This window comes from Haemorhous mexicanus, chromosome 1, assembly GCF_027477595.1.
Source record: "Haemorhous mexicanus isolate bHaeMex1 chromosome 1, bHaeMex1.pri, whole genome shotgun sequence".
In the NCBI taxonomy this organism is placed as follows: Eukaryota; Metazoa; Chordata; class Aves; order Passeriformes; family Fringillidae; genus Haemorhous; species Haemorhous mexicanus.
In genome coordinates this window covers 116,674,036-116,687,427 of record NC_082341.1, presented here as the reverse complement: position 1 = coordinate 116,687,427, position 13,392 = coordinate 116,674,036, and the positions used below count along the sequence as shown (strand labels likewise).

The 13,392-nt window shown below is 39.3% G+C and overlaps 1 pseudogene; it reads right to left on the bottom strand.

The window, feature by feature from the left end:
* Nucleotides 1–1,092: 1,092 nt before the first annotated feature.
* Nucleotides 1,093–13,392, bottom strand: part of LOC132326164 (chloride channel protein D-like) — a 76,925-nt pseudogene continuing 64,625 nt past the window's right edge.

The window sequence follows — 13,392 nt, the reverse complement described above, 5'->3', positions numbered from 1 at the left end:
AGAGTAAGTTCAGTTGGAAGGTGCCCACAATATTCTTCAAGTCCAGCTCCCAGCCCTGCACAGGTCACACCATGTTCCCAAGAGTAGATTTGGTTATCAAGAGAAGACATTCTCACTGCCTTAAGAGGAAATCACCAGGGATTTCTAGATAATTCTGCTATCACATAAACCCTAATTCATTCAAGAAGAATTTGGCTTTTTCCAGGTAGGTGAGGCGTGTCTCAGTAGTGACAATGACCCTGCTAGTGTACTAATTAGCAAAAGATTATAGATAGGATCTAAATAAACATCCATGTCCATATCTCTTAGATGGATGATTTGCAGAGCATTTCCTTTCCTGCATATGACATATTTTAAATGACCATTTAAAGAGCCTGTCTCTTGTGGCTTCAAGCATTTCTGGGCTGCCAGTATTATGCATTGACTGGACTCTTCAATTTAAGAGTGCTGTGCTTTCTCTGTGGTGCTACAGAAACAAAATTATTAATATTAGAGGCAAATTCCTAAAGGGAAAACTAGATAACATCCAACAAATCTTTGACTTATAGGAAAGTCAGAGCTGCATGATTCAAATACCAGAAATTCACTTTCAGGAGTTTTGGCAGTTTTTATAACCAATAAATTATTACTAGTTTTCCTTTGTATTCATTATAACATTAATAGTGGTGGATTCCTTCATACATGTTTGGTTTTAATGTCCAAAAATGTGGGAATCCCTCTGGTATTTAACAGAACAAAATTAAACATCAAAATCATTGGAGGAAATCTAAAACATTTTCCTTTTTAATAGGCAGATACTCAGGGACTGAAGATTTAGTCTTCACTGAAAGGCTTGGCCAACACAGCTGCTGCTGATAGTTATGATATTTTCTGAGACATAGACACAGCATGACAAAAGCGTTCTTGACATCCATCTTTCACATCTTATTTTATATGTCTTCCATAAACATGTGGATTCTCATGTGGTTGTCTCACAAGCATTTAAATTAGTGAATTTTGCGTTCACCAAGCAGCTAAAGGGACACACCTCTGGGGCTACAATCTCTCATGTCAAGATACTACACCTTTTAAGCGTGTCTTCTCTGGAAGGAATCAAGTGGAAAAGCTCTGATTATGTTTTCCTGAAGAAGAACATGGGCTCCAAAACAAGTGACAAAGCCTAAGAAGGCATGCATGGCCTTGAATCCAAGGGCTTGGCATCAGAGCTCTGTGGTGCCAGCTGGAGCCTGAGCCTCTCCTCTAGGAGGAAAGGCATCAAGTCCTTCCTGCTGATCATTCCAAACACCTGGTTCTGCAGGTTCTACAGGATGCAATAAGAACATGGATTCTCTCCCTGCTCCATATCTTCAATTATACCTAAAACATCAGGAAATGCCATAGTAAAAGAACGCTTTAGCTTTTGGTAAACCATAAGGTTCAACCTAAATAAATTTTTATGACTGGAATGCACTCAAATTTCACAGACTGGAAAAGCAAAGTTGAGGTCTACTTTCTAAGTCTAAGACTTTTCTGGTCTAAGATTTGCTTGAAAATAGTCAGTGACCCCGATGTTTATTGAGTTTTAATTTTTTTTTATTGCTGCTATCTCATTACAAAGCCATTTATGACATTCTATAATATTTTGTAGTACATGCTTATAAAAATCAATTCACATAGAAACATAGGCTGCAAGGAAGAGAAACAATCACGTGGGTGTAAGAAGTGGGCCTACCAGTACTAAACTCTGGTGACTGAAAGCTGTGAGGGCTTTGGTTGTTTCTTGAGAGGAACAGAGCTAAAGATCATTTTATTGTCGACCAAGCTGGTCTATACAGAGTATGTAGTTGTTTGCTAAGACTTTATTTTCCCCATAATTCTACAGCATAATTCCTGTGACTTGGCCAGTTCTGTCAAAGAAGGTGTATTGTGCCTACCAATCCTATGCTTCCTCAGACAGAGGAAGATTGGAACAAAGACATGAAAAAGCAACATAAATAAATGCACAGCATAGAAGGGCACATGTCTTCTCCCTCTCTCATTTACAGAACAGACCAGGCATTCAAAGACATAAGGAAGAAAACAAATTAAAAGTAAAGAGGTTTCCTCTTTCTATACCACATGTAATTTTGCTGTGGAAATCACTGCTGCAGAAAATCATTGCACCCAGGTAATTTACAATGGATATTTATGTGGATATCAGAAAAAGAGCTTTCATGAGTGATAATAACAAGTTGTTGAAAGGGATCACAAACTTTGTTTCTTCAGGGATCACATCAGTATGAAATGTAATTGAGTTCTATAGGTTTCCCATAATAAAGAAGTTGTGTGGCCCAAAGGCACAAGCACTGGACTGGGCCTCAGTTTGAGCTGGCTTCTACTTCCATGTCTGACCTCCTCTTGAACTCTGGAAAATCATGTGTCCTCCCTCCACCTCAGTTTTCCCATCTATTAAACAAAAACTCTCAAACTAAACTAGATAACGCATATTAGGAGTATTGCAAGTTTTGTAAATTTTCTGTCCTTCTAGCTATTCTCAAAGCAAGGGATTTTGACCAGATAGATCTCAAATGAAGTCTCATCATCTTTACACATGAATTAACAGGAGCAGATTTTATATCTTTTTAAAGAAAATCCAACTGAATTAGGCCTCTGACCTGGATTTCTCAGTGTCGCCCATCTCAGTTTCAATGATGGAAATTCACTGAAGCAGAAACTGCATTTATTTTGTTTATAATATATTTATTTTAGGCCCTACTCTGTATACCAAACTTATTATTGCTTTTGGACGCAGTATTTTAGTACAGTATTTAGGAAATAAATGTGGCGATGTCATAGCAGGGATTAAAAAAAAAGGAAAGGGAAAAGAAATATAGTTTTATTTATAAGTTGATGTATAGGCACTGTACTGTAATGGAGTTTAAATCTCAAAAGCGTTGCTTTATATTTGCTTTATAGGACTATAAGAGCCAAATAATGACATTTAAATGATCTATTCCATTAACATTGTATCATTTTGTCAATCTGGAATGTATTTTAATCAAAAGCCCCCTTGAAATGGGCTCCTTTGTTGTATTTTCTTTTTGGCTCATTTTATCAACATCTGTTATGTTTATACAATATGAATTAAAACTTCGGAATTCTGTTTGTACTCAGCTACTTTTGTTGAGAATGTAACGTCCCAGGATTGGCAGTGTTTATGTAAATCAGTGCGGCTGACACAGCCATCATAAACAAATGAGAAAATATAACAAACATATTGTTCATGGAGGAAATGTTTGTTTTTAGAGTTGGCTTCAGTCTTACCAGATTGATGAAGAGTTGCTGATACCAGGGATCTGTAGTGCAGCGATTCAGCAGCATGGCTGGGCGCGACAGACTGGGCAGCTTCTCCACCGTTATCTGGAAAAGGCAAGAACGCATTTCTCTTTCCTTCTGTCCTGCACATTAGAGGTTCAAAAGACTCCTAGTTTGACTCCTAACAAAAAGACTTCTAGCACAACTACACCAGCAGAACTTGTCCAAGCTTTATAAATTCTTTTGCCAGTAAGACTTAAATTAGCAACTGAAATTAGAGAACTCTTTGGTTATAAATTTTTGTTTTCCTTTACTGTAACTGTATCTCTGTTAAGACAATGTCATTTGTAGTGGCTTAGGGGTGAGGTTTTTTATGCTGTTAAATTTCACACACTAAGTGGTAATTACATGATAGTATAGTGCAGAAATATGCAGCAAAACTGGTATCAGCCATCAGCTGAGCTTCAGCCATTTTCCATTAGGAATATCTATTGGAGTGCTGGCACCTCATCATACATAACTGCCCTGATCCTTCTTAACATTATGTTGCCAGCCACAATCCCATGTGCAGACCAAGTTTCAGTAACGCATGATGACTTTCCAGTTGGGTCTGTATAAATTCCTTAAACTACATTACTAATCTTGCCTTAGAAACTCACAATTTTCTTCCACTATGCTTAACATTTACTATTCCTAAAAATCCTTTGGTTATCTGTCAAGGGGAAGAATGCTAGATGCTTTTCAAGTTTGAAAGCTTTTATAAACACTCATCCCATAGTGAATTAAATATTATAGCAATTCTGCTATCCATAGAGAAGTCAAGAAAGAGAAGAGTAGAATGGCCTATCTGAGTAGAGAAATTCTTTACCAGCAGTCTTGCCCAACTTCCAGACTCTGAGTGGCATTATAGTTTATGAGATATGTCCCTGGTCAGTAAGTTCTCTAGTCATCCTTCTTTATCTCAACCACATATGTTACATAATCTCTTCATGGAGTACTCATCCTAAATCACCCAAATATGCTTATTAAACAAGGAAAGAACTGAAAGAAGAGAGGTTACCTTCTAATAGGAGAGCAGAGATGGGGTGAAAGACTCATCATTTGTCTCCAGTTCAGAGATACGCTTTTTCTCCAGCAGTATGCACAGCCTTAACCCGAAGTTAGAGCAGACAGCTACATTCATTATAATGGGCAAATTTTAAACAGCAAGTACACAATGCCTTAGCATCATGATGACACCACAAATCCTGTGTGTAGGTTTGGGTTGTTGATGTAAGAAGGACATCAAACTATTAGAGTGTGTCAGGGGAAGGTAACCAGTATGGTAAAAGGCCTCAAGGACAACACATAGGGCAGTGGCTGAGGCTGCTTCTGTTCTCAGCTTGGAGAACAGAAGGCTAAGGGATAGCTTGTAGACTATGGACCCATCATAGTCTACAAGTTCCCCAAAGACAGCAGCGGAGTGGGAGGTGCTGATCTGCTCTCTGGTGACCAGCGGTAGGACACAGAGAAATGGAATGAAGCTGCATCAGGAGCGTTATTTATGGGTCCCTTCCAACTTGAGATATTCTCTGATTCTAAAGTTTTAGTGGGCTGACCACACATTTGGCTTTCCTAAACATCCATTAGCAATAGCAGCATCACACACAATATTTGCTGATTTAGGTTTGGCATATTAGCTTAAAAGACATCACCTATCCTACATGTTTTTTGACCTTTCCTTGACCTTGTCCTTGGCATTTCCAGCTCATGAACTGTGTAGTTAGCATTCAACAAGACAATACCTGTAATAAGCAAATACAATTACCTAGATGTAAGTAGGTAGACTGTTGTTGCTTCCTTCATCCTTCTTAAGTAATAGCTACATTAAAATAAGATCTGCCAAAATGTTATGTCCTGTTTTAAATCATCTGTGAAACCTTTGCTCTCAGTACTGCACTCTAGAGTTCATTAAGACATCTAATATTATTGCTGACTTAGTAATGTTAAAATTGATATTTTTATAAATTAATTTATAATTTCAAACCTTTCTTCAGAGTTCTGCCTTTCTGCATTACACGGCTAAGGCCTTGAAAAGCAAGATACATAAAATTGTTATTTTTATCTTAATGTTTGTTTGCTACACTCACACACAGACACACACACACACTCTCCATTCATACTATCCACTTCTCAGCTTTGAACTTACATTTTGATAACAGATACCTTGGGGACCACCACAGATCTTTTTGGTTTGTAGCATACTTAACATCGTGCTAGCCTTATTCTGTGATTACAGCTAGGAGCTAGGAGTTAATACAGTAGTACAAAGTTGTGCAACATACTGCTAAATTATGTGCTTGATGAACTCAGAGGAGAGCAGACACCTAATCTTCATTAGGGCATCAGAAGAAATATAAACAACATACCAAGTGCCTTTTGTGACTGGAACACCAAGTATAAGCTGGGAATTTTTAAACTGAGTATTTCTGTGTCCAAAAATACTGTTTTATTCAAACCAAAACATGTTATAGGGATTTACTAGTTTTAACATAAATGTTTCCTAGGAAAGATTAGTCTGCTTCAAGGTGTTATTAGCACTCCATAGCAGAGGGCTTACACTGAGGTCTTCAGCCATTTTAAAGATTCCATGACTCCATGATTCTAGGAAAACATGCCTGCCTGATCCAAAAGATCCTAGAGACTGCATATGGAAGAACTAGGTTCAAGTCCTTTATTATGAAATGCCATTTAAAGGAAGATATTTTGTGAGAAGCTACCTCTGCATTTTTGTAAAGATCTGGAACACATATTTGAAGAAAACTATCACTTCCACCTCCTGCAAGTTAATATTGGAGATAAGATCCCTTTCTCCTGAAATGGTCAGTTGTTTCCCTATGTAATCTTGAAATCCGCATTTTTTCAATGGCTTTGGTCTCTCATCTAAGGTTCTCAAAGGGATTTTTATAAATAAGTATGCCTGTGTGAGTATAACTTGTGGAAAAACATTCGCTCTGAAGGAAATAAGTGGCACAGCCAGAAATACTAGGAGTCTGTCACCTGCTCCCACCTTTAAAGCACATCCCATTCACAGGAAAGAGAAGGAATTGGGTATTCTTCGTAACTATTGAAACTTTATTTGTCTCAATTTAATATCTGACTGGCTTTGGTTTTAATAAAATCTCTTTCAGATTACTAAAATAATCTGCAGCAGAGCTAATGGCTGAGCAAATACTTTGCCCTGGGCTCACATCTCTCCTCCTGGGAAAATCACTGATCTTCCCTAAGCCTCCTGCCACATGCATGCCATCATACGGACATGCAGCATAGACAATTAATGAACTTGGTTTTGAGGACAATGTTGAGAACACTCTACTAAGGCATGCTACAACAGGCAGGACCTCTTCCACTCAGACTACGTTTGGAGGAGTAAATGGAGAAAAACACAATATATTCAGAGTACATTCACTGCAGCAGGGGGTATGGAGAAGAAACTAATCCATTCATTCCCTATGAATTACCTTTTGTGCATTACATACTTCATTCTGCAAGACTCTCTAAAGGTTCACATTCTACAGTATTTCACAAAAAAAGGTCTGTAATCATTCTAAGAGACATAAATACACAGATCAAAATTGTGCTCCGAGATCATCATGCACAGCTCCAAGAAGTCTACTTCAAGAAAGATCACTGGGCCAGAAATACTCCCAAGACTTTAATCCTAACATGTATAGACAGCAAGTGTGAAAGTTATGATCCACCCTGATCCTCAGCCAGACTCTGTTTGCTCAGGTCAAAAACACTGTTCAGGTCTGTAATCCAGACTGCACCATTTTCCACTTGAACATGATGCTGGAATTAAGGAAACAGTAACATTCACCATGAGCTGAAAGAGCAGAAACATTTGTTCGTCACCAGTGGTTTGCTGGCTGGTTTTGGCAGCTTGCAATTTGCTCAGCACCACTCTTAACTAAACCCAGCAGGGAGTCACTTAACAAAACTTTGAAAAGTGTGAGAGAAATTTGGATAGTCAAAAAAAAAGCACACACAAACACAATGAAGGAAATCGTTGGAACATTTCTGATAAGAATCCAAGCCTATTAAAAACTGCCATATTATGGAGAAAAATGAGCATATATTATTTCACTTGGACTTCCAGAAGTCAGGCTTCAGAGGTATAACAACATCATTCTTTGATGTTACATACAACATCCTTCCTATCACATCATCAAGCCTTAGAAAGCAGACCAAACATGTTTCTTGCACTATTTTGTGAGGTTTAACAGGAAGTGCTAAGATTCAGACTTGGACTCTGCAATTGTTCGTTTACTCTTTATTTATTTAAGAAGGAAGAAAACTCTTAAGTAGGGAATCTCATTTCATAGATATCCTGGCAAGGCATTGCAGTAGTTTCATATGCTCTATCTGTTATAAAGCATGTATCATGAAGATACACCTAATTAAGATAACACATTATTATTCCAATATCCACATGTCAGTTTTGGCATGGAAGTCAGGAATGAAAAGTATCTGACAGCTGATTCTGTCACTCTTCTTGTCAAGATGGCCAATTATGTGAGGAAACTACAAATTCTAAATATTGGGTGAGTGACATAAAAGCAACTACAGCTCCAAAGTAGCTGCAAATGAACAGAAGGAACATTAAAAGGTGATGCAACTGGCAAAAGCATTCAGGGCAGGACTCTCCTAAACAAACGGATAAAATAGCTACACAAAGGGACAAGGGGAGGAGGGAGGATTAAAGAACATGAAGCATAATTTTTTCATTTATTTTAGAAAGCTTTAGGCTTATTTCTCCTGCCTTAATCCACCAAAAGTATCTGGTTTTTGGATTTTTTAAAGCTGATTTTATCTGTTGTTTTGGCCAATATTCAATGCAATCATTTGCCTGACTTGAAATAGTGTTGCGCTTTTTTAAACGTGTAAAAAATACTATTCTGCATATAGTGAGCTAGACAGCAGATAAGGACTAGGTTATCACATATCAGGAACTGTTTTAAATCAACCAAGTCTTCATCTTACACAATAAAATCTCAGGGTTACAGGGTTGTTTCAGGTTAGGCAGACTAAATCATTACTGTTTACTTAATATTTCGTTCTTCAAATGAAAAGGGAGCATTGCATGAATTTTTGGCATCTTACCTAAAAGATGATAAACAGGTCACTATCAAGTACTAGGCTGAGGTTTTCCAGAGCAAAGATCAAATTCTGTCTATGCTACAGCTTTTCAAAGGATACTGAGCAAGTATTTAATCTCTGTACCTCAGTTTTCAAATCTACAATACAGAGATTTCATCTACATCAGGGCTGTGTTTTGAAGGTAATACTCATTACTTAAGTTGCCACTTGTCAGGTTTTATAGGCAACATCATAAGGGTGAATGAGCAGACAGCAAGTCCACAGCCTCAACATGAAAATGCAAAGGCCGCTGTTGATAAATTGTGAATGCAAACTTTATTTTTCAGACCTGCAGAAAGGCTAGATTTTAGAAATGCGTGAGGACTTAAAATCAGATTTGTATTTCCCTACAAGCTGGCTTGCTGCTAGGCAGACTTTGAATGTCAGAGGAGCCTACCACACATTTAAACGGCAGGACAAGCATGTGATCAGTCTTTCCATTCACACACCAGTTTTCCCCATGCCTATATTTGATTTCGACATTTAACAACCCTCTGCACTTGCCTAAAAGCCACCCACATGCTGCAGTGTGGCTGCATACGTTTTTAATTTGGCTTTTTGGGTTAGCACACAGCTTCTGCAACACTCCAGTTCTCCCTGCAAAGGGCTCCATCACAAAGTCCTACAGCACCTGCACAATTATTTGTAAGGCCAAGCAGGCCTACTTATTTTATAAGTATCACATAATGTTGTTCTTTGGAAGAAACTTTTCGCACTTTGGATATGAAATAAAACCACTGCCACAGACTCTATAAACCTTCCTCCATCTGTGTTATTCAAGAGCTACAGTGCCCCAGGACCCTGACAGTGCATGGGAGGATCGTAATGTCCAGGGCTTTTGTTGAAAGCACTGAATTCCATTTATTTAAGTAGGCAAGATTACTGTATAGTGTATCGTTGAAATTAACTAGAGCAGCTCTTCAAAAGCAGGAGGCTGGACAGTAAAAACAATCAATGTGCTGACAGACTCTACCCTCTAACATGAAACCAAGTAATCACACAGGCACTTTGGTATTGCCATCAGATATTACTGTCAGCTCCCTTGTCTGCACACCTAAAAATAGTTTTCAAGTCCTTAATGTACTTCCCCTCCCCTTTTTTCTTCTTTGCTGGCTGAGTTCAGATGAAGCCTTCAAACCACTGCCAAAGGTGTTTCGAGCTTTGATCAGACCTGGTAGAATCACCGTTGCCCAGAATGTACAGCAAGGGCACAGTGAAAAGGAAGGGGGGAAGTTGACCATGATCCTCTGGTAAGGAAAAAAACCCATTTTTATCTCCATTTATTGCATGAACTTAGCAGACTTCTGCGTTTGATTGAGTAACTTTGCATTCTTGTGATCTAAACTTAGCAATCTCTCCACAACAGTGCCAGAAGGAAAAGGCTCTCCAACGATCTTTCAAACCCATATCAGTTATTTTGAAAGTGCCAGCAGCAAGGCTGTCACAATATTAAGGTAGATATCACTAGTTCAGTAATTAATTTATGAATTAAATGTTTCAGGTCTCCATTCATCTTTAACTTTCTCTAAGCTGTTGCACCGCATCACTACTGAAGGCAAGTACCTCTTCTTTTACTAACGAAAATAAAAGTATTACCTTATTAAAACAGTGTGTGAGGACTCTATGAACACATGTGCATGCACAAGCCTTGAGAGCAGTGTTTCATTAGTCCCAGCTGGGAGTGCAGATTAAAGAAAAATGCCAGAAACCATACCTACAGTCTGACATATCTATGATATGTTGCAATGCCTGATATGTTCTGTGGGAAAGGAGATCTATATGCTATACTCAGTTTCACTGAAGTGCTTGGCAGAAAGCATTCCTGACTCACAACAGTGTCTGTTCACTGGACTGGCCAGAGGGGAGTCATACCTAATAAACTGCCATAAAATACACATGCACACACCACTTTGGATCATTGATTTCACTGCTAAAGGATGTTACTGTGTATTACAGCTTTAAGTTTTCAACTTTGTCATATTTTCTAAACTCTGATCTCTTCAATTTACTTTCAGTTATGTGACATTCCCCTTTAGCAGAGCAAAAGCATGCATTAGCTAAACAATGTGGTTTGGATTTAGCGTTCCCATGCATCATTGTGAAAATGTTTGTCTCAGCAATAGTGTCATTATTGTTACTGGGAACAGCTGCTCTACTATGTCTTCTGATTGAGGAGAGCGAAGTATCTCCCTTCCCATACCACCTCACAAGCAGGGAATCTAAAGCAAAACCATTGAGTAGAAGTAGTTCATGAGCACACACTGTTCTGTGCCTGGCTTCCTCCTACCACAAAGGAAGCAGAAAGTGCAGGAGCACAGCAAAGAACAGCAGCAAAATAAATATTGCCAATATTTAGAAATAAAAATAAATACAGAAATGAAGTTTGGCTCCCTCCTCTGGCAGTTCTTCTGGATCTGGACTGGGACTAACCTGAGGCAGAAATCCTCCTCACTCAGGTGCAGCTTTCTGGCAGCTCAGCTCCATTAGACATGACATCCTTTGAGCGAGAATTGGAGCAGGGAGTTTGCTGCTGATCAGGCGGATGTTTAATATCTCCCTTGAGTTTCTGAAGTGGAAAGATGTAACTCTCAGCATTCTTGCCAGCGCTCCCAGCCCCACTGAAGTCAGTTTCCACATCCAGATCTACAAGAGCGCTGGAGTCCCGCTGGGTTTGCTGGGAGCATCCCAGCAGCAATGCTGTGCTCTGCAGGCCTGTGCAGCTCGGCTCGGGCCAGCTGGACATTTTTAAGGAAAGCTTACAAAACATATTTGTGTGATTACACAGAGCAGCAGGCTTTAACTCACCTTTCAGAACAAGACCTTCAGAGGTAATTAAGTTTTATTTTAAGATGGATTGAATCTGGTTTCCAGGGTATTAGACCTTTTGAAATGTCTTTGGATGGGAGGCCATGTTTTCAGTCAGTAGGCGTTTCTGCAAGTCTGGCCTCTAATAACATTTTAGCTATATAAAGGCCAGAGCTTTTTGATGTATTTTATCTTTTGAAAGGATCTTAGATTCCCAACTTTGTCCTGAAAATTAAGTACTGTAAACACTTAATTTGTATCAAACAAACTTAAGTAAGCTAATCATACAGTCAATACACTCTTGCATAGCATATCCATAACATACAATCATAAAACCATAGAATAGTATGGATTGCAAGGGATCTTAGAGATAATCTAGTTCCAGCCCTGCATAGGCATGGACATCTCCCATAGACCAAGGTGGTCAATGACCCATCCAGCCCGACCTTCAATGCTTCCAGGGATGGAACATCCAACTGTGATAAAACAGTTTGAACAAGCATGGTAAAGTACAAGGATTTTTGACAACTTTACCTTCAATATTTTATTTAAATTTCTTTTTGGCTTCAAAGTACCTATTTCAATCAGCCACAAATGCTGAAGTTCCTGTGAACTTGATGGGTGAGAAGAGATGGGGTTTCCTAGGTGAAAGAATACACACAAAAATGCAGACACAATGCCAAAAAGTGTCCCACCCCCCTACAGAAGTAGCATAAAACCATAAAACCAAATTTTACCCATTTCTGCTTAGACAGTTATATTCTGTACAATCTGCTTACCATCAGAGATATTGTGGTTTCTGCATAATTACTTTATCCCAGTCAAATTAAATCAAGCAAAAAAAAAACTTTTCCTTCATCTAAAAGATAGACAAACAGAATGCAGAGTAATGGCTAACAGCTGTGTAGGTAAGAGTACAGAGGCAAGCACAGGGAATCCAGCCCTCAGCCTGACAGGAGGAGAGGTACGCATGGTACAGATCTGAGAGCCTCAGGCGTGAACAAAATGGCTTATTTGTTATGGTAAAATTCCCAAACAGGCTACTCAGTGGTATTTGTCAACCTCGTATTTTCTCCAGGAAAATTGTCTCGCAGCTGTGTTCGAGGCAGAAATTAAGATTGCTGGGCAGCATTCCAGCTCTTGACTCTCTTCACCATTTTTCCTCAAGGACACAGAGGGGACAGCTCCTGGTCTAACAAGACTCCAGCATGCACCTGCTTTACTTCAACGGACACCAGGAGGATTTAACCACAATACAGAAAAGCTGCTCCCTAATTTTCCTTGGCAAAAGTGAAGGCACAGGCAAAAAAGGCCACCAACATCAGAACAGTCCCTAGGAGGAACATGGTATTCATCAGTCACAAATATGCAGGAAACCTACATAAAACAAGGAATAAACAGCATCCCAGGAAAAAAAGCATCTAGGTAGAGAACACATTGTCATCCATTACACATGCCTGTAGAGGGAAGCAATCAGAGGATGCAAATCATGGCAGCAATGGTGTTGCTGCTGACCATGGAGTATCATCACCCCCCATGTTATATCCCAGACGTGTCCACAGACAAGGAAAAGAAATTCATTACCTACATCTTTTCTCCTTAAATCCTCCATGTCTTCTGGTTTTACTGTGCTTTACGTTATGAAGTAACCTCTGGCAAAGAAGATGGAGCAGCAAAACACAAGTGATGATATGTCTAATCTCTTCATCATGTCAAAAAACCACTTCATTGCCCCACAATGGCCCTACACCAGTACATTGTAACATATGTGGAAATGAAAAAATAGCTCTTTTTTCAGATTCGGTCTCACAGAAATTAGGCAGAAGCATAACTCTATCTTTTCCCACTGGAGGAGGATCTGGAGCCACAATCTAGAGCAGCCAAGACAAAAGAGAGCCAAGGGACCTCCCAACAACTCCTCAAAATGCATTTACAGCCTCATGCTGTTTCTCTGGCAGAAACGGCCTGGGAAGGAAGGCAGTGGTCCTATCCTCAGGTCACGCTGAAGAATGAATTCCACCTAGCCAGGAGGGCATGTCATTGAGGGCATGACATTTATAGCTCTCAGGAGACTCAGGGCTAACACATTCATAAACAGCTCAGCTCAGCTGCAGTCACTGGGGGGCAACAGGGGAG